General features: G+C 49.3%; 1 long non-coding RNA gene across 2 annotated transcripts in view; it reads right to left on the bottom strand.

Moving 5' to 3' along the window:
• LOC140631014 (uncharacterized) overlaps positions 1-20,370 on the bottom strand; it is a 149,581-nt gene that overhangs the window by 79,828 nt on the left and 49,383 nt on the right. Inside the window, exon 4 of one of the 2 annotated variants that reach the window (XR_012028683.1) lies at positions 3,527-3,645. This is a non-coding gene — a long non-coding RNA (uncharacterized lncRNA). Of the gene's footprint in view, positions 1-3,526; positions 3,646-13,738; positions 16,197-20,370 lie in introns of those variants that run through there. The other variant, XR_012028681.1, reaches the window with a different exon arrangement.

The raw sequence follows: 20,370 nt of genomic DNA, 5'->3' as shown, positions 1-20,370 counted from the left end.
TCGGGGAGGAGGGGTTTGGCATGGCAGTTCAATGCACTCTGAGTTTTGGAGAAGGATGAATTAAGTCTCACCTCATCCGTGGGACCCCTCCTTTCCCTCCCCAGCACCTGGTGATCAGGTTCAGCCTCCAGCTTCTTAAGTTTTCTGACTCTCCCCACGTGGGGGTTGAGTGAGCGCTGCCCACAAACATGAAGAAGTTAGCTGCCGTGTTCAAAGCTCGCGCTGGCAGCAAGCGGAGCATGACTTGGAAGAGATGACCTTCCATCCAAAAGAATGTCGTAACTCATAGTTATTGGCAAATGGGCAGTGAAACGGGCACTGTCATAGCTCCTGATGAATGGAAGAGCAAGTCGGCATCACATTCCAGGTGGTGGGGGGTGTTAGCCAATGTGCAACAAGAGCCCTGGAAACACGGACTCCACTTCTAGGAAAGTGCCCGAAGGAAATCATCAGGAGTGTGGTCAAACATTACCATGATGCAAAGATGTTCCCTGTGGTAATATTCACAGTGATGCAAATCTGCAAATAATCTAAGTATCCAGCAATAGTTGGTCACCTAAATACACATATGTCTGCAGAATTAAACACTATCAAGTATTTTAGAACATGTTATGGAATAATATTTAGTGGGATGGGAATTGGCTCATGATATAATCTTACATGACAAAGATCATTAAGAATATAAATATAATATAATTCCAATCTTATTTTAAGCTGTGTATACCTGGGGGGGGGGGATATTAACAGAAACTATCTTTGGTGGCGTATCGTGACTACTGACCTACATCCTTCTATAGATATCTCCATATTTCCAATAAGAAACAGATATTATAGGCACCTGGGTGGCTCAGTGGTTGAGCATCTGCCTTCAGTTCAGGGCGTGATCCTGGGGTCCTGGGATCGAGTCCCACAGGGAGCCTGTTTCTCCCTCTGCCTATGTCTCTGCCTCTCTCTCTCTCTCATAAATAAATAGATAAAATCTTAAAAAAAAAAAAAAGAAAAGAAAAACAAAAGATGTATTATAACCAGAAAAGAATGACAGCCATGTGAATAAAAGCAATGTTTTTCTCTGCAGGGTCCTTGACCACAGTAGAGAAGGAAGGCTTGCTCCCTGGGACCACCTTCAGACCCAACCCTTGCGGGGGCGGGGGGGGGGGCGGGGGAATGCTGTGGGCCGCCGTTGGCCTGGCTCTACCCCAACAAGCCTGTGACCGGAGCTGCCCGAGCCCGCTGTCCGAGTGGCCAGAGCTGCCTGGTCGTGACCTCCTGCGGCCCCGCACATCCTGGGAGCCTTTTCTGAGCCTCCTGTTAGCAGGCTTTCCTCCTGTCTATTAGGTCACTGCAGATTGATTCATCTCACTTCACTGTGGTTGACAATTTGTAGTTCCTGACCCTTACAGTCTCCCCTGGTGCTGGAGCCCTGTTTCTGCAGGATCCACAGCCCAACGGCAGCAAGCTGCGGATCAGCGGCGAGCCTTGCATCCGTTGGCCTCCTCGGCAGGCTCCTTGCCCTCTCCCTCCCGTTCCTGCCCCATCCAAGCATCCACACACACGAGGCCACCCCTTCAAGGAGCCCGGTGGGGTCCTGCCCGAGATGACATGGAGAAGGCTGAGACCTGGCCAACAGGGATCCGGTTCTGGGCAGCAAAAGTCCTTATCTCTGACCGGGTTACAAAACGAATCCTTATCTCTGGCCATGTGCAGAGCCCTCGAGGTCTGGGCCTTTCTGCCCTACCTTCCAGTGTGGAGCAGGGAGCGCAGAATTTCTGACCCAGGTTCCCATCCCAGGTGAACTCTAAAAGCCAAAAGACTCTGAGCTTTTGATTTAAGGAGGAGCCTTCGCAGAATAATCCTTTTGACAAATAATATCAGCAGAAGAAAGCCCTAGAAGATGGTTAGAGGGAGTCTATCCTCCAGACCTTACTGCCAATCATGAAAAAAAAAAAAAACCCACAAAACACAAAGGTAGTCTTCTCGGCCTTCGAGGTCTTCGATCACATGACCTCCATAACCTTATCCCTCCAATTTCTCACTTCTGCTCAGTGTGAACGCCCGTCCATGCAGTCCTCTCCCCCTACTCCCTTCCTCTGACATCTTTTTCAGCTGGTTCTTCCCCCCACACTTCAGATGTAATTATAAAAGCAACTAGACCCTGGAGGGGGCACCTGACTTCTGATCTGGACTCTCTTATTCACCATTCGATCCTCAGGCCAGTATTAGCCATCTGAGTCTCCACTTCCCATCTGAAAATCCGTGTGGTGGACCAAATATGCAGACACCTTCCCAGTTCTCACATCCCTTGGGGCTCCTCGTGACTGGCCCAGGAGCCTTATGTGAGTGCACCTGCCCCTCCTCTGACGACCACAGGTCCCCCCTGTAGTTCTGTTCTCAGTGTAGAGGAATTTACCCAGGCTCGCTCTGCATTTCCTTTGTCAGTTTGTGCAAGACCTGTTTGTTTGTTTGCCTTCTCCGGTCCACGTACAAAGTACCTCTGGAACAATGACTGTGTTTCCTCGTGACCCCCTAACACAGTGCGCAGAGCACAGGAAACAGTGAGGCGAGGTTGTTAGTTCTCTGACTAATGCCTACCCCTCAGGCAGACTTGAAAAGGGACTCATTTAAATTTGGTTTCCCTGCCAGAATTGTCAGGCCTCAGTAGCCTTGGGAAATCACCAAGGAAGAAAATCACCATTTATCCTAAAATCTCTGCAATCTGCACGGGCTGCCACCAACTCCCAACCTCTGCCTGGCCCCTCACAAAGCAGCACGGGATGCCCTGTTCCTACTCCTTTTCAGGGTCGTGGCCTCTCCCCAAAAAGAGCAGGCCTATGCTCCCTGCCAGGGTGGACCATTCAGGGACTTCCAGACTCATTAAAACCCAGGGCCTGTATTCTCTGGCACAGATGAGCTGGAGAGGCACTGACCCAGAACATCAGATGCAGATGTGAGACGTGTTGCACTCTTGAAAGCTGCAACTGTCTCTGCTGTGTGACCCTGAAGAACTCCGTTGACATCTCTGGGTCCCACACTCCACTGCTCTAGAGCAGACATCGTAACACTTACCTTGCAAGGTTACTGTGAGACGTATGTAGAGTCAACTACATGTGCATGCTTTGAAAAATGTGCCTATTTTGCACCTTTTATGCCCTGCTTTCGTGGTGTCCACATGCACCTGGCCCAATATTCCCCTTCTTTCCCTCCCTTAAGATTAAGTCCCCTTTCCACATGGCTGCTGTCAGAACGGCTTCATGGATGACGAAAAAGCATCAACCTGATACACAGAGTTGGAACTCAGAACGCCCTTTCCCACTGAATTGCTGGGGTGTGTGTGGCATTTAGGTGCTAGGGACGGAAGCCTTATTTACTACTTTCGTTCTGTGTGAGTTAATAGATTTTCAAGGAGTTCCCTGAAAACCTTCCCCTCCATTTAACACTTTTTCTCTGAGAGGAAAAACATTCCCACTTCATGGTAACCAACTTACAAGCAAATCTTTGGAACCCGGCCCATCCGTAAGTGGGGACCTACCTGTGCTAAATCACCTTCAGATGCAGCTGTTCTGTGCCAGCCTGGTGGGCTAATGACACATTTGTGGATCTCAGCATGTGTGTGAGATTACAAACACAGGTGTGGTCTCCTGCCTTCCCCTGCAGAGGAAGGAAGGGGTAAGAGGAAAGAAACACAGTAAATTCCTTGGCCCTCTTATCTCACAGAAGGGGAGCTTTCTGCACAGGATCTTCCGGGGCTGAGAGTCCTTTCCTGGTAAAGGAGCTTCGGCAAAAGATCAATACATTTGGACAGTCCCAGGTGATCTCAGAAAAGACACCTATTCCTCAGCCAGAAAGAGAAAACAGATCCCCTTCCTAACAGAAGGATGTTGGGGGCAAGAGGATGGGGTTTGGGAACCACACCAATAGTGAATTGTCCAGTGGACCTGGGGGAAGCCGGGAGTCTTCAGACAGGGGTTTACCCTGCTTCCTTCCCCAAAACTACCGGGCTCTCAGTGCTTCTTCTCTCCAAGGAAGGATGCCCCACTAGGCCAACCAACAACCAACCTGCTTTCCTCTTCAGCCAAGGGATGCCACTTGCCTGGCTGTACGTTGTAGGCTGAACTACGTCCCCCCAAAATTCATGTGTTGAAATCCTAACCTGCCAGTCCCTCAGAATGTGACTGTATTGAGAGATGTGAGTCTTTAAAGAGGTCATTAAGGGACGCCTGGGTGACTTAGTGGTTGAGCGTCTGCTTTTGGCTCAGGTTCTGATCCCGGGGGTCCTGGGATCGAGTCCTGCATCCGGCTGTCTGCATGGAGCCTGCTTCTCCTTTTGCCTATGTCTTTGCCTCTTTCTCTCTCTGTGTGTCTCTCATGAATAAATAAATAAATTCTTTTTTAAATCTTAAAAAAAAAAAAGATCATTAAGGTTAAAGGAGGTCATTAGGGTGGGCACTAATCCAATACGACTGGTTCTTTAAAAGAAGGAGATGAGGACACAGACATGCACAAAGGGAAGAAATAGTCCTGCCCACACCTCAAGCTCACATTCCAGCCTCCAGAATGGGGGAAAAAATAAATTTCTACCATTTTAGCCTCCCAGGCTCTGGTACTTTTGTTATGGCAGCCCCCAAAAATATACTGCAGAACAGCAGCAGAGGTGAATCAGAAAGAAAATGAGATGCAGACCCCAGAAGTCTGGTCTCCCAGTCCAGACACTGGCCAGACTTGGACGGAGGCAGTTAACACACTTCTAGCTCTTGGAGTATCCGAATATCCTGCAACATCGAGGGGCCCATAGAGTTTGGATCTCCCTCACCCTCTTGAACAGTCCCCGGGTTCCTTCGTTCCACCCAGCTGGCCTGTCCCCGCTCTGGGGCTTTGGGACTGTGTCACTGCTCTCAGCAGCCACCCTCCCCCTGCAGAGGGAGTTTCGTGCAGGCCAGAGGAAGGTGGGAGAGCAAAAAATAGATGGAACTCAGATACTCTTGTCAAGGCCTCGCTGTCTGATGTCACAGGCATCCACTGTCACGGCCTGGCTTTGCAGGACACTGTGGGTTTTCCAGGATCTACTCTTCGAGAAACCTCTCTCCCATTCTTCTCAGGCTGCCCAGCAAGCCGATTCTGGTGCTTAAGGCCCACGCAGGGTCCAGCTGGAAACGGTGGGTATGTGTTTGTTCTGTTTGTGAATTCTATTAAGACTTTAATTTTTAGAGAAGAAGATACAGAGATTTCCCACATACTTCCTGCCTGACACACGCACAGCCCCTGCCCCCCGCCCCTTTATTAACATCCCCTCCCCAATGGGGCACTGGTTACAACTGGAGACTTTTGTTCTCAACCTGATTTCCATCGAGTGACTGAAACCCCATGGGCCTTTGCCTTCATTGTCCACTGACCTCCACATTATCCCCAGTTTACTATGTTTTTAATTAAATACATTTCTCCACCAGGCATGGTACCTTTTCTTAAACAATCATAAGCTCAGATAATCTAATAACAGCTTCCCTTTTAGGATGCCTGCTGTGTGCATCCCCGAGTGTCCTCACTCGCCCGGCTTCCAGTGTTCCCAATCCCCCTTCTGTGGAAGCGGGAAAGGCCACCCCTCTTCTTAGAGACGATGAAGCCGAGGCCAGCCGGGTGTAGGAACTTGCACATCATCAGGCCGCTGGTTTGAGGCAAGAGCAAGGACGGCGGAAAACGAGCTTCGGCCGACTCGCTGGCTTTGCACTTCCTCTCTGCCTCCCTGATGAGAAAAATATACCCGGGAGGCTCATTTATGATGTGAAATGCTCTGTAATGAAAAGTGTTATTTTTTTTTTCAATTTTTTACTGTGACTAACTGAGGGAGAAAAAAAAGAGAGAGAGAGAGAGAGAAACATCTTCAACAAATGTAGAGATCCTGTGAATTCTGAAGCTGAGATTTTCAACCTAAAAACCTTCTATGTCTTCGTGTTGCCTGAGAGAAGTCAGACTTCCTCCGGAGGCTGGAGCTGCTCCCCGGGGCACGCGTAGTGCCATCTACCCCCTGCCTTCACAGCACCCAGCACGGTCGGAAAGTTCTGTATCCGAGGGCCTGTTTGTTAATGTCTGTTTTCTGCCCTAGACTGAAGCTCTATAGGTAGAATGAATGACCACACAAATGGTAGTGTAAACAGAAACGTTTCTGAAAGTAAAAGGAGGCTTTAGTAGTACTTACTCCAAGACAAGAAGGAAACTGGGACATATGGCCATCCAATGTAGGAGACAGAGACCGACTCCGGTTTGCTTGCCATGATAGTCCCAGTGACAGATTCCATACTTGGCACATAGCAGATGCTCAATAAATAAATCTGTTGATTGATTCAACAACATGTCTTTCAATGATTTCTCACGATTGTGTCCCACCATATCTTTCAGATTTTCTCTGTTGCAGCTGCTCACATATCCTACCCCTAGACACCCGGGGCTCTCCCGAAAGCCCATCGTGGATGGAGCAGAGCCTCTCATGCCTCCGAGCATGTATGAAACTATGACCTCCGGGGCTCCTGGGTGGCTCAGTAGGTTAAGTATCTGCCTTTGGCTCTGGTCATGATCTCCAGGTCCTGGGATCGAGTCCTGCATAAGGCTCTCTGCTCAGCGGGGAGTCTGCTTCTCCCTCTCCCTCTCCCCTGACACTTGTGCTCACTCTCTCTCTCTCTCAAATAAATAAATAAAATCTTAAAAAAAAAGAAAAGAAAAGAAACTATGACCTCTGCTCAGTGTCCCCACCACATGCCACCTCCCTGAATTCTTCTGTCCTTAAAAGTCTCCTCAGCCCCTATACTGCTTCCTCCCTGAAGCCTTCCTCCCTTTTCCCAGAACACTTGAATATCCTCTGTAATGACACATTGGAGTGATTTATGTGTCCTGTGCCTCACCCGACAGCGAGTCCCTCCAGGTTGGAGTGCCAAGTTTCCATTTGTTTCCGCAGGGCCCATCCTGCCAGCAGCCCTGGAGCAGGCATGGAATAATGCTCATGGAAAGAATCAGAGAGGGGTGGGGTCCCGTTGGCGTCAGCAGTCCAGAAGGAGAGAAAGGAGTGAGCTTGCACTCTGAGGCTACGCTTCCGTAGCTCTGATGCCAGGTCCCCACCAACACTGATGCTCCATAGGAGCCGCCCTTCTCCCCTTCTGGAGGCCTAGATATATGTGAGGGGTCCTTCATCGACAGGCAACGGTGCCCTGGCCCCTCAGCACAGCCTAGGCCTCACAGTGCCTGCCTCTGGACTTCACAGACCTTCCACCTTGCCTTCAGCCAGGCAGTTTATAGTCCTTAAAGACCTTTCACGTAATGCCTGTGCTAATATTTACATCCCTGCTTAACTAGGCTGGCCTCTGCTGCCTTGGGCATTTCTTAGACTCGAGCAGGATGGAGTTGCAATCTTTCCAAGCTATTCCGTAGTTGTTTGCTGCTCCTCCCGCGGAGCACGCTGAGAGCTGGAAGCTGCTCCGTGTGCAGGCTGCCTGGGGGTTGGGAGATGTCCATCAAAAGATGTGCTGGGTCGGCCTCGTCCTAGGTAACTGTGGGCTGAGGAAACAGACCACCCCACGTTTGGAGCAACGCCTAGCCACACATCAGTTGTTGTGGCCACACAGGGATTGCATCTGCCCACAGCCTCACTTTCCACATCTATAAAATGTAGGTTGGTAGGAGGATCAAGTGTGATCATGAAAAGAGGCTGGCCCATAGTAATTGCTCACTAAATGCTCAGTATGATTATAAAAGATCAACCAAAATGTGTTGCATCCTGACTATACATTAGGTGTGGTTAGTGTTATGTTAGATAGAAGCAGGGGAGATTGAAAGACGAAGAAATCATACACCCCTGCCCTCCTCGATTTCCAAGCCTTCAGAATTCACAGCGAGCCGTGGTGACAGCCCTAAGAGGTACATACGGCCACAGTGGGATCAAAAGGGGGAGGTGCAGGTTAGGGCAAAGCTGAGGTCTGAGTTAGGCCCTGCAGGTCAAAAAGAGCCTTGGTTTGCAGTTATGATGAGAGAAGCTTCTACAGGAGCAGTTATCCGTGCAAAAATCTCAGAGGGAGGGTGGAGCCTAATAAGCAATGACCAACACTTCCATTGGGTGCTTGCAACAAGGCAGCATTGTACCAAACGTTTTACACCATCTCATTTGCTCTTCTCAACAACCGTGCAAGATGGTGTTGGTGTGCCAGTATTCCCATTCTACAGATAACTCTGACACCCCTAAAGATAAAGGGACATGCTCAGGATTGCAGGCCTTGAGTTTGAGTCCATCTGACCCCACAGCCAGGGCCCTTGACCCCACACACTGTGCGAGTGGGGTGGGGATGGATGGGGACATGTGAACACCGCAGGAAAGACATGTGCTTGAAGTGTGTAGGGAGGTCGTGCCCAAACCCGTGTGTGGGCCTGGGTGGGTGTGCGTGCACACACACACACACACACACACACACACACACACACACACACATGATGGGGGCATAATGCAGGAGAAAACCAGAGAGAAGGCTTATAGCCGAGAAACAAGCAAACTGCCACAGAAGATTCTGGAGTCCAGGGTGAGGGGTTCACTCTTTTTTTGAGAACAGCTTCAGTTCTTGCTGCCACTCAACCCAATGAGCCCCCAAGGGTTATGAGTAACAGCAATGATCATGCTGATATGGACGGCGGGGACAGCCCTGGAAGGTGGGAGGGAGGACAGTGCACCAGGGCGTGCACTGCACTGGCTACAGGAGCCAAAGGCCTCCGACTCCCATTCCGGGGGCTTCAGGGCCAAAGCCAGGCCTCCAAATTGACTTTGACTTCACAGAGGAGCTCAGCAAATCCTGCAAAAGCAAAATACCTAGAGGAATATCTCTCTTTCTCTGGAGTTTTGGCAAACTTATTATCCCAATCAATATCTGAGTAATTACAATCCCCTGTGATCAAAGGGGGGTGTTTTTCCCTTTCTTTGGCCTCTTTACAGGCCTCTCTTATCTGGAAAAAGATTTCTTAATCTACTTTCCCTAAATGCCCTGAAGGCGTGCGTGCCACAGAGGCCCCAGAAGTCCCCAATTGCTTTCCACTCCTTCCCTGCCACCTGACCCAGCTCCCAGGCAGCGCAGCTGGGAATCGGCCTTTTAGCCTGGCCACCCCCAGCACCCCCAGGGGGAGAGGTGGGGTGGGGGCCCAGGAGCACAGGGGAGGAGGGTCCCCCTTTCCTCTCCATCCAGGAGGAGGTGAGGAAGGTTGGAGGGCAGGGCCAGAGGACTCACTGGGAAAAGCAGGCAAGCCAGCCTGGCCTGGTCCCTCGGACTGTCTACACTCTGCACCCCGTTGCAGGCTACTGGGCTCTCAACCACTCCTGAGGCCGGCATCCTGGCGAGGGTGGGGAAAGGCTCTCTGGGGAGTTAGAAGGAAGTAGGTGGCAAAGTTTTCTTTTCCATCCTTGACAAGGAATCATGAGTCTGAACAAAATTTTGTTCAAACATCGCAGCCATCCATCTGGAGCCAGGGATCCGTTCACCTTGTGAGGCCTCACCAAGACCAGCTTTCTGCCTCGGCCTCCCTGTGCCTCTCAGCAATGAAAGTCTTCCTCTGTGGGTCAGGGTGGGTCCCCACGGAGGGTCAGAAGTTGCCACCAACATGAAAGTGGGGCTGCCCCATGGCCACCAGCCCACTCAGGAGGGGTAAGGCAGGGGGCAGTGGAGGCAGGCCTCGGGCTCAGCCTGGCCTGATGATGTATGATTTACAGACCAAGTCTTCTCTGACTCTCAATGATTTAAGAGGTTTGTGCACTCCAGAAACCTAATTACCCCAAAGATTTCTGTTAAGTCTTCTCGGCTTTGCTTCTGAAGAGGCCCTTTCCAAGAACGCCACTGGGTTGCAGTCATTACTCTGCGGACCGCTTGCAGGGCCGTTTATTGTATTTTTATGAGGGCAATGCTGCGCAGCCCTAATGCATTTCTCAGGAAAGATGCTGCAGAAGGGGCTCCCAATGTCACCGCTGCTAAGCGGGGAGGGGTAAGACCAACGTCGGGGACGGGCGTGCGTGCGCGTGTCTCCCCACGCGGAGGGGATGTGTGCCCAGTGAACACAAGTAACCGAAGTCAGGGCGGGCACACTCATGAGACAGACAGATAAGCCATGAGTACTCACCACCTGGAACATTCTGATAAGCATTCCAGAGGCCATCCTGGCCACCCCCCTGCCTCCAGGCAGATCTGTTCAATTTACCCCAGACAGCATGGGTTTCTACATCTCGGAGGCAGGCAATTTGGCCATTCCTATGGTAGAATTTTCTAGTGTTTAACAGCCCTCCTCCCGTGGAGCATTTTCCTTCTGGAATTAGCAATGTTCGCCTGGAAGGGAACTTGGAAATCATGGAGACAATGCCTCTCATTTTAGGCATTTAATGACAGCATCCAAGGGTCTCCATTCTTGGAGGGGTCGCTCTTCCCTACAGCACAGACATGGTCAAGGAGGGGCTCAAACACCCTGCAGACTCTTTCAGCTCAGCTCAGAGCCAAGGGGGTGGCCCTCTGATCAAGTCCAGGTTCTGGGTAGGCGCATCAATTTTCATAAGAGAATGACAACCCTACCCCAGGGTTGGCAGATTCCAACTGTTTGTGTGTTTGTAAGGCATATGGGTCCGTATTTAATTGGCAACCCAAGAGCTGCACTTCAGGTATTTGGCAGGGAATATAGTCTCGAACTCACTGCCATGCAGTGTCCATCAAAAACCCAGCTGAGACAAAGAAAGCGTACGGAAGATTGCCTGAAGGGTATGCAGTCCATCCATCCCTCCAGAAATATTAACAGTGGCCACAGGATTAAGCCAGGTCAGCAGAGAGCTAGCCATTGGACCGTGTCCCCTCTGGTCCCCTGTTTTTCTGAATTGAAGTGCGGTCTGTGTTGACAGATGACGCGACAGGGGGCAGCCTAAAGATGTGAGGAGCTGCGGGTACTGCATGGTGTTGCTGAGGACGCGGCTCCTGGGGGCGCACACAGGAAGGCCCTCAGGAAAGCCCCGGGCCCACACAGCACCAGGAATGTTGGGTTTCTCCTTAACTGTCTTCCTTCCTTTTTTCCTCTTCCATCCTTCCTTCCATTCCTTCTCTCCTGCCTTGTCCCTCTCTTCTTCCTTTCTTCTTGCTTTCCCCTATTTTACAGGCACGATGAATTGTGAGCCTGTCCCATTTACCTTGGCCGGGTTGGCTGCCAGATGCCCTGGAGCTGAAATTAGGGCCTACCAGGGTAGGCATTTAGGGCTGCAAGCCCTGTGTACGCCTCCATCAGCCTCGCTCTTGATCCCCTGGAATAGTCCTTTGTTTTTCTATCCCCTCTTCCCATTTGCTTCCAAGGTATATCAGCTCACCCCATTTTATATATCTGTGTAAGCCACCATCACTCCTCTCTGGCACAAGGCAGATATAAGTAAGTACGTTAATAAATTAATTAATGCGGCTCAAACTGTGCTGCACACACAGATTATATTTACAAAGGAGTGCATTTACCAAGCTGGTACTGGAAGGCCTCCCAGGCCATATGGGCCTTGAGCTCAGAGTCTTGAAAGATGCATAAGACAGAGAGTTGCAGAAAGAAGTGGAGGAAGCAGTCCTTTTAATTTTGTCCCTTTCACTGAAATCTGACTCTGTATCTTCTGCTTCTTCCCTCAGGACCAGTGAAGCCAGTCCGCAGGGACTGGGCCCAATCTAATATCCCTTTGTGAATGTGAAGGCATCGAATAAAAAAATGAATACATGAGAATCATAAAACGATGAAGGTAAGCACCAGAAGGAACCAGAGAAATCATCTCTGCTGAGCCCTTATATTACCATAAAGGAAATGAAGGGCCAGGGAGGGCCAGTCTAGTTCCTGGATCAGTTGGCCACTTAGAGCATGTTCCAGAGGGAGAACCCAGGGCCCCTAACTCCCTGTAGTCTGTGCCCTTCGTTGAAACCCGTGAAGCTAAGTAACTGCCCATTAGCCAGCCTGGGCTTCATCCTCACATCGGTATGCACTGATCACCTGTAAAACAAAGAAACGGTGGGTGGCACCTCCACTTACATAATTTCATCCTTTGTGGGGGTTCAGTAGAAGTAGGATTTGGGGCACTTTACTTAACCTCACTGTGCCTTTGTTTCCTCATCTGTAAAGTGGGGATGATAATAATTCTCTCAGGTTGTCGTGAGGAGGATGGAAGCAGAAAATACATATGAAGAACCTGCCAAAAAAAAAAAGAACCTGCCAAATAGTAGACACTCCCAAAAATTAGTTGTGGTGGTGGCGGTGGTGGTTTATTTCCCCATTTTACAAAGGAGAAGCAGCAGCCCAGGGCAATGCAGTAATTTGACCAAGGGAAGAGCAGAACCTCGGAGCTGCTCCAGAGCATGTACTTTCACTGTTCGGAATCACTGGGGTGTTAAAGAGCATAGGCACTTGGATTTCCCATTTCTCATTCTCGCCATCCCCATCTCCACCTTATCTCTGGCCTCCTCCTGATTCCACAGCCTGCCTCTGCCTGCCAACTAACACCGTCTTTACAGATACCATCTGCCCAAATGCCAGCACCAATACCAAGATGCCTACATCAAGGTTAATGCCAGAGATAGTAACCAAGGGAGATGGAACCATCTCTTTTGGGCTCCTCTATCTGGGACAATGCATGTGAGATTCTGATCAGAGGCTGGAGGATGTGGACAAAATAATTTTCTAAGAATCTCTTCAGGCTAAGGACTCCAATGATCTTATTTTCTTCCATCCCAAGCTTAGGCATCTAAATCTTGTTTTGGTGCCTTGGGTAGAAACACGAACATCTGGAGCCCTTGCTGAGTTCACACTTCAAAGCCTCAAAGCTTTGCCTGAACTACTTTGTTCATCTCCTCTGTTTTCCTGCTTGAGATATTGGCACACAGGAAGGGAAAGGGACAACCTGGTGAGAAAAGTGGACAGAACAGAGGGCACAGTAGACCACAGGCATTTTTCAGGTGCTGTAGGACTGCTGTCAGTCTTTACAATCATCAGCAAGGGGGAGAGGGAAAACTGGCTATTGCTAAGAGACTCTTGTGTTTACTCCACTGGCACACATTTTCTTAGAGACCTGACTACATTCAACTCCCCTCCCCACCATCCACCTCTCAGAACGTCAATGTCGGTTGATAGGCAGCTCTCTTCAGATGGTCATAACCAAGAGTGCAAGGCCCAGGACAGCTGAATTCTCCTGCCCCAGGCCAGTAAACACCATGACCAACCAAACATCAAGACTAGAACCCATGAGTTATCTAGGACCGGGCTAGACCCAGCATATCTTTCACTAGACATCTCCCAACCCCCGGCAGCCTGCACACATGAAGCATGTTTTGTGATATGGTGGGAAATAGCTACTGAGTAGCTCAGAAAGACTAACTCCATCCTACTTGAGCCTAAGAAATGCCCAGGGCATTCAAATACCTGAAGTGCAGCTCTTGGGTTGCCAATGCCCTGCCTAGTTAAGCAGGGATGTAAATATTAGCACAGGCATTATGTGAAAGGTCTTTAAAGAATACAAACCACCTGGCTGACCAGAAGATGGAGGATCAGAGAAGTCCAGCAGCATCCATCACATGAGAGGCCTCCCTCAATCTAACCTCACACCGTATATAAAATGCAACCCAAAAGGAACAGAGACCTAAATGCAAAATCTGCAACTACAAAACCTTTAGAAGGAAATATGAAAGAAAAGTCTTTGGGCTTTAGGTAACACCAACATTGTTATGCACAAAAGAAAAAATTGACAAACTGGATTTTATCAACACTAAAAACTTATCTTTCAAAGGCACTATCAAAACACTTAAAAGACAAGACACAGACTAGGAGAAAATATTTCCAAAACACATATCTGACACAGGACTTCAATCTAGAATACATAAAGAACATTTAAAACTCAACAATAAGAAAACAAATCATCCATTAAAAAAAAAAAAGAGAGCAACAGACATTGCACCAAAAAAGATACACAGATGGCAGACAATCCCATGAAAAGACATTCAATATTTTTAGTCATTGGAGAAATACAAATCACAATACAATCAGATACCACCGAAGACCTATTAGAGTGGCTGAAATTAGAAATAAATAAATGAATACCTGGCAATACCAAGTGCTGGGGAGGATGTGGGACACCCGGAACTCTATTTTTGTGGGTGAGAATGCAACACGATCTAGCCATTTTGGAAAACAGTTTGGCGGTTTCCTATAAAGTTAAATATGTACTTGTCATATGACCTAGTAATTCCAGTCTAAGTATTCACCATACAAAAAGAACTTATGCGCACACAAAACCTGTGTGTGACTGTTTATAGAAACTTTATTCATAATCACCCAAACTGGAAACAACCCCAATGTTCTTTCTCTAGTGAATAGGTATACAAAACTGTAGTTCATGTGCAATGGAATCTCACTCAGCAATAAAAAAAGAATGAATTACTGAACAATGGGGATGAATCTCAAATATATTATGCTAAGTGAAGAAGCCAGACTCAAAAGGCTATATACTATATAATTATATTTATAAGATATTCTGGGAAAGGCAAACTATAAGGACAAAAGACAGATCAGTGGTTGCCAGGGGCTGCAGGTGGGCAAATGACAAAGGACGCAAGGGAATTTGGTGGTGGGGGGGGGGAGTTTGATGGAATTGTTCTATATCTTTATTGTGGGAGTGGTTTCGTGGTCTTATGCATTTGTCAAAACTCATAAATCTATGCTAGAAAGGGTTCATTACACTGATGTAAATTATACTTCAATCAAAAAAAAAATCCAAGAGCTCATTATTCTTGACAAACATAACCTAGAAGATATGTACTAAAAATTAGTATTACCATTTTACAGATGCGTAAATAAAGGAGTAGAACGATGGATTTGTCCAAGGTCAAGCAAGCAAAGTGTAGCTCCAAGACTGGCATCTAGGCCTCAGATCTCTAAGTGGCCATGGTCTTGGCCACCAGGCCATACCGCCTCTCACACTGGGGGCTTTTCTTTATTCTTGAGTATATTTTAGCTCACCCATTGAATTTTATCCGATTTACAGCTACGGTCTAAATCATAAGCATCTTATTTGCATTTCAAATACATGGGAATTACTTAGATATGTTGTATTCTTAAGAACATTCAAACAATAAAAGAATGCAGAGAGCAGAGAGTGGAATTCCCCCTTCCATCACACCTGCCCGTGCCCACACCCCCTCTCTAGGCGTGGTCTGTTGAGAGCTGTTGGATAGCCTTACACCACGAACATACAGGCTTACCTATGCACATCACATGCATTTCCAGTATCCTGCTCAATCTCTAGTCATGAAAGCCTGCTTGACTTGGAATCAGCCGAAAGCCATAGTAAGTTCATACCCTTGCTCTGTCAGAGACTCGCTGTATGACCCAACAGAAGCTAGGTCGCATCTGTTTTTTCATTCTTAAAATAATATCCATTTTTAATAAGGATAGATCCCTTATCACATCGTTACAGTCCCGTAAATGCTATTTAATCCAAACATGTGGGTGAAGAGATGCAGCAGATAGCAGCTACGACTGGGAACACCAGGCTTCCATTTGGTCCGCCCCACTGGACGAAGGCGACTCACTCAGTCTCAGGTGTGTCTGCATTCAGCACCTTTTTTTTTTTTTTTTTTTTTAAGACTCCACTACACAATCCTAACAAGCAATCTGGGTCCTATGTCACTCAAGGTATGACTATAGGAATTGAAGGGACAGGAAATACTTAGCCTAGAGAAGTAAAGGCTCTTCTGGGATGTGAGCATTGGTTTAAAATATTTGAAGAGCTGTCATACAGGAAGAGAAGACAGATCTGTTCTCGGTTGCTTCAGGGCAGAGCTGGAATTAATCTGGATGTAGATTTTGTATTACAGAATAAAATTGTCCAGCAAAGGAGGAGCTGCCCATGAGGCAGTGGGCATCCCACCACTTTTGGGTAATCAAGCTGACACTGTGCAATCAACTGTTAGAGAAGCCAAAGCGACGCCCCAGCAAGCAGATCTGGGGATCTCGTGCTTCTCAGTACAGAGGTGCCCATCTTCAGAATAGACGTAGGTATACACGAAGCCTGGAAGAGGCGAGCAGGCCCCATCCATCTTCTCACACTCCCCATTAGTTGCGCCAAGAATGGGGGTACGTGAAATGCATGCACACGGGAACCAAGGCCTCACGTAGAGAGATGGTTTCATCAGCTGGTCCTGCAATTGAGAAGGGGAGCAAAGGAGAGAATGTCCTGCCCTCCAAAAATGCAGACCTATTTGGATCCTATCTGAGGTCCCTTGGCAGCTGACACACATGCCCATCTGCCACACTGGCACGGTGCCCCCAGCAAAGGGAGCTGTGCTTCCTGCTGGTGGGCGTAGGTTCCAGGTGGCTGCATATGCCTGCAAAGGGGGGACCTTTGTCCCAAAAGGCACAGGGCTCTTGCAATTCCCATGCTAAGTCTCTGCCCTGCTTACTGCACACCAGTCCCACCAGAGGCGTGGAGGCAGCAGGGAGTTGCAGAGAATGGGAAGGGCGAGCCGAGACACTGGAGGGGCTGGGGCTGCCAAATGAACAGGCCTCGCCGCATCCAGCATGTTGCAGAGCCAAGACCACCCAAGGAACAACCAAATGGGCACTTGGAAGGAAAGGGCCAAGGCGCAAAGGGTACCTACTCAAAGGGCATCATGAGGGGATTGGGCCCTTGAGAGGGAGACGAGATGTTATCTGATGCCTTGGGCTCCATCGTACTTCTCCAGGAGTGCAGAGGAAGGGCTCTACATCTGGCCTTCTGTCTTGCCGGATGGCAGCATGTAAACCTGGGGTCACGTCTGCCCAACTGCACGGGAGTGTGTCCACCCCACATCGGCCTGCGTGTGTGTCTGTGTGTACATGCCCACGTCTGTCTGAGGGCTGCAGTAATTGCATATTGCTGATGCTGCAAAAGCACATAAAGGCCGGGCAGCTAATCCAATCATTCATGCTTCCCTTGTTCCGACTCTTGGATCTGATAGATAAAAATACCCAGGCAAATGACCAGTTTCATGGACTGTTTCCTCTTTTGTCAATACAAGGAATTGTGAGCTGTCATCTTGTCCCTCCTCTCCGGAGAGAGAACTCAAATATTTATGACCGGCTTTTATAACGTTAATTGTATTTCTAATTGTTTTTCCCCTCTCCGCAGCATTGCTTGCCTCACCCTGGTGACGCTGGGCATTTCGGGGGTTTATGAAGAGTGGTTTGTCACAAATGAAATTCAGGAGGGGTTTTGAACGAGGCAGCCACATTTCCTGCTTAGTGGTCCTCTGTTCTGAAGCATGGGCGCTGGCTGGACGCCAAAGGCGACGTGTCCACCAGGCCCTGCAGGAAGGATGGGGCTGGCTCTGGCCTCCTCCTCCCCAGGGATCAGGAAGTCAGGGTCATCAGGCTTCAAGGGCAGCTCCCTGTGCACCAAGCCCAGCCCTGCCTCGATTTCTTCACCTGGAAAATCTCTCCTCCCTGCTCCCAAACTGCTGCTATGTCTTCTCTGGGCAAAGGGCCCTCTGAAGGCTGAAAACTGATTTTTAGATTTTCTGATCAATGAACGTGCAGGATGAGAGAGGTGTACTGGGAGGCGTGTTCGACTAGAAATTGGGAAAGCGGAGATCTGGTTATTTAATTATTCATTCATTCATTTATACATCAAACATGGACAGGAGCCTCCTGTGTGAGAAGCTTTGCCCTACATCCCGGGAATAACCCCAGTGCCTCCTGCATTCCCTAAGACCTATTACCTCTCAGGCCACAGCTGGTGCTTTTACAAAAAGGAGGCAGATCCCCAGGACACCTTTAAAGGGTTCCAAAGGACAGTTTGAGGAAGCAAAGCTCTGGACTAAGGGCTGGGAAGATTCTACTCTGCATCTTTCTAGTTCATGACCTCGGACAAGTCACTTGGACTTTCTAAGTCTGGACTTCTCCATCTGTAGGACAGGAATTAAAATGATCTCATACCCCACACTGATTCTGAGGAGTAGATGGATATCGTTGGGGTTGGGGGGAAGGCTGTCTATAAACTACATGTGCAACAACCTACAGAAGTAAGAAATCAGGGTACCTGGGTGGCTCAGTCAGTTAAGCATCTGCCTTTGGCTCAGGTCATGATCTCGAGGTCTTGGGATCGAGCCCCATGTCCGGCTCTGTGCTCAGAGGGGAGTCTGCTTCTCCCTCTCCTCTGCCCCTTCCCCTGCTTGCTCTCTCTCTCTCTCTCTCTCAAATAAATAAATAAAATCTTTAAAAAAATAAATCACTATTAATAATAGTCAGAGAGCCCTAGCTAACTCTTCCGGTGTCCCTATGCAAGGTATAAAATGAACAGAAAGAAATGATGTTGGAGAAGGAGATACCTATTGACTGCCCCCCTTTCCAAAGGAGGGAGAGAAATGTTCTCTCCTTAATCTTGGGAGTGTCTCCCCCCTGAGACTTGGATCCAACTAGCCACCACCGCACAGATAAGGGACTCAAGCTCAGAAGTAGCTGGAATAACAGTCAGAGTTTTACTGTACGGTGAACTCACCCTCAGGAGCAATCTTTGACCGCTGGCAAAATAAGTCATCTCAGCCTGGGGGAGCTAATCAAGGTCACAGAGCCACAGATCCGACGCCCAGCCAGGGTTCCAGGATGCTGGTTGGGATGCTCCACAACCATCTCTGCAGATGGCCCTAAAGGGACAGTTGCTGTTCCCGTGGGGCTGTCTCCAGACCAGAAAAGGATATTCCTCAGCTGGAGAGGGCAGCGTGGGGCAGCAGCAAAGCATGGAGAGAGTGTGGCTCCCCTTGGGGCCACCCCAGGCCCAGCCTCTCCATGTCTCCTTCTTACTGTCCTTCCATCCAGTGGCACTGGACCTTAATTTGTGACCATGGTGGTATGGGAGGTATAATGATCTGCGCAAGCAGGGATGGGAACTCGGACAATCTATGTGACCTTGGATCGGTCTCTTTTCTGAACCTGGGGATTTTACTTCTTAATTGGTAAACAGGTAGTAGCAATAGCAACTATCTCGCAGGCTTACATGGATCGTCCGAGGTAATATTATGTGAAGTTCTTCACAGAATGGTAGGGCCTAGAGGAAAGCATATGGGACCTGAGGTCACAAGACTTGGATTTAAGACCCTCCTGTTCTCCCTGCCTAAGGCCCAAGTGAAGTCCTTTAATTTCTCTGAATTGCATTTCCTTTATCTGCGGAGTGGAAATAGTGAAATGATATCCACCTGAGAAGGTGGGGAGTATCAAGGAAGATACTCAAAGCCTCTGATGAACCAGAAGTGCATTTCAATGTTAGGGAGTGCCTTTCTGATGAAGAGACTGAGGGCCAGGGAGGGCCCCTAGTTTGCCCAAGGCCACGGCTTCTGTGGAACCTGAACCCAGCCAGAATGCAGCTGGACCCTGATGGCCAGGGGGTCCCCCGTTCAGTCCTGCCCTCCAAGGAGGACAGAGCCTGCCTCCCCTGACAGCCGGAGCTTGCCGCACAGGCCTGCTGGCAGCCACCCTAACCAAATGCGGGGGGTGGGGGTCATTTTACATCGATTTGAATGCTGCTGTTTATATTTGCCTTCCCTCAGGAGTTAACTAGAGTCCTTCTAGCATTGATTAGCTCTATCTGGTTTCCTAATGGAGTAAACACAGGGCCCCTTGGAAATCGACTAGAATTTAACAAATATACCCCTTACAACACCCAAATCAGCCACAGGAAACAGCATTTACAAGTACAGGCCACCTCTGCCTGAACCCCCAGACGGGAATGCCCTGTGACTTCCCCTTGGGGGAGCTGAGCCGCTCGGAGCAGAACTCAGGAATCGGTGGGAACGCTTATAGTTTTTCCTTTTTAATTTTGAGACAGGACTGGTTAATTTGAGCCTCATTGTGTCCGGAGACAAATATGTGTTGATAATGGCAAGACCTACCAGGGGCTGAGCTCCTGCCAGCTCTGGGCCCCCAGAGCTCCTCTGAACTGGTTGGGCTCCCTCTGGGGGCCTCTCCCCACCCCCATGCAAGGGGGCCACTCTGAGGCAGGCCCCCTGGAGCTGGGATGGGGCCTTCCATCCTTCCCTACACCTAAAGTGAGTCTTCCCCTCTGGGGGTCAGCCTCGGACCTTGTCTCCCTCCCCCCCACCAGCGCTCCTTCCCTGGGCCTCCCACCCAAGCCTGTGGCAGTCCTGGGCCCGCACCTCACCTTCCCCAGCACCTCACCTCCCCCAGCCCAGCCCCAGCCACCAGGCTTTCAGCTGCCTGCTCCAGGCAGCACCTGGTGGCTTCAGCTCTGCTCTCAGAAGACCAGAGCGATGGTGGAGGAAGGAGGAAGGCCGGGCAACAGTCGGGGTGGGGGGGGTGGTGGTCACCTGGGCTTCTGTGCAC

This window comes from Canis lupus, chromosome 3 (genome assembly GCF_048164855.1).
Source record: "Canis lupus baileyi chromosome 3, mCanLup2.hap1, whole genome shotgun sequence".
Lineage (NCBI taxonomy): Eukaryota > Metazoa > Chordata > Mammalia > Carnivora > Canidae > Canis > Canis lupus.
Note: the sequence above shows the minus strand (reverse complement) of the source record. Positions and strands in the feature narration are given on the sequence as shown.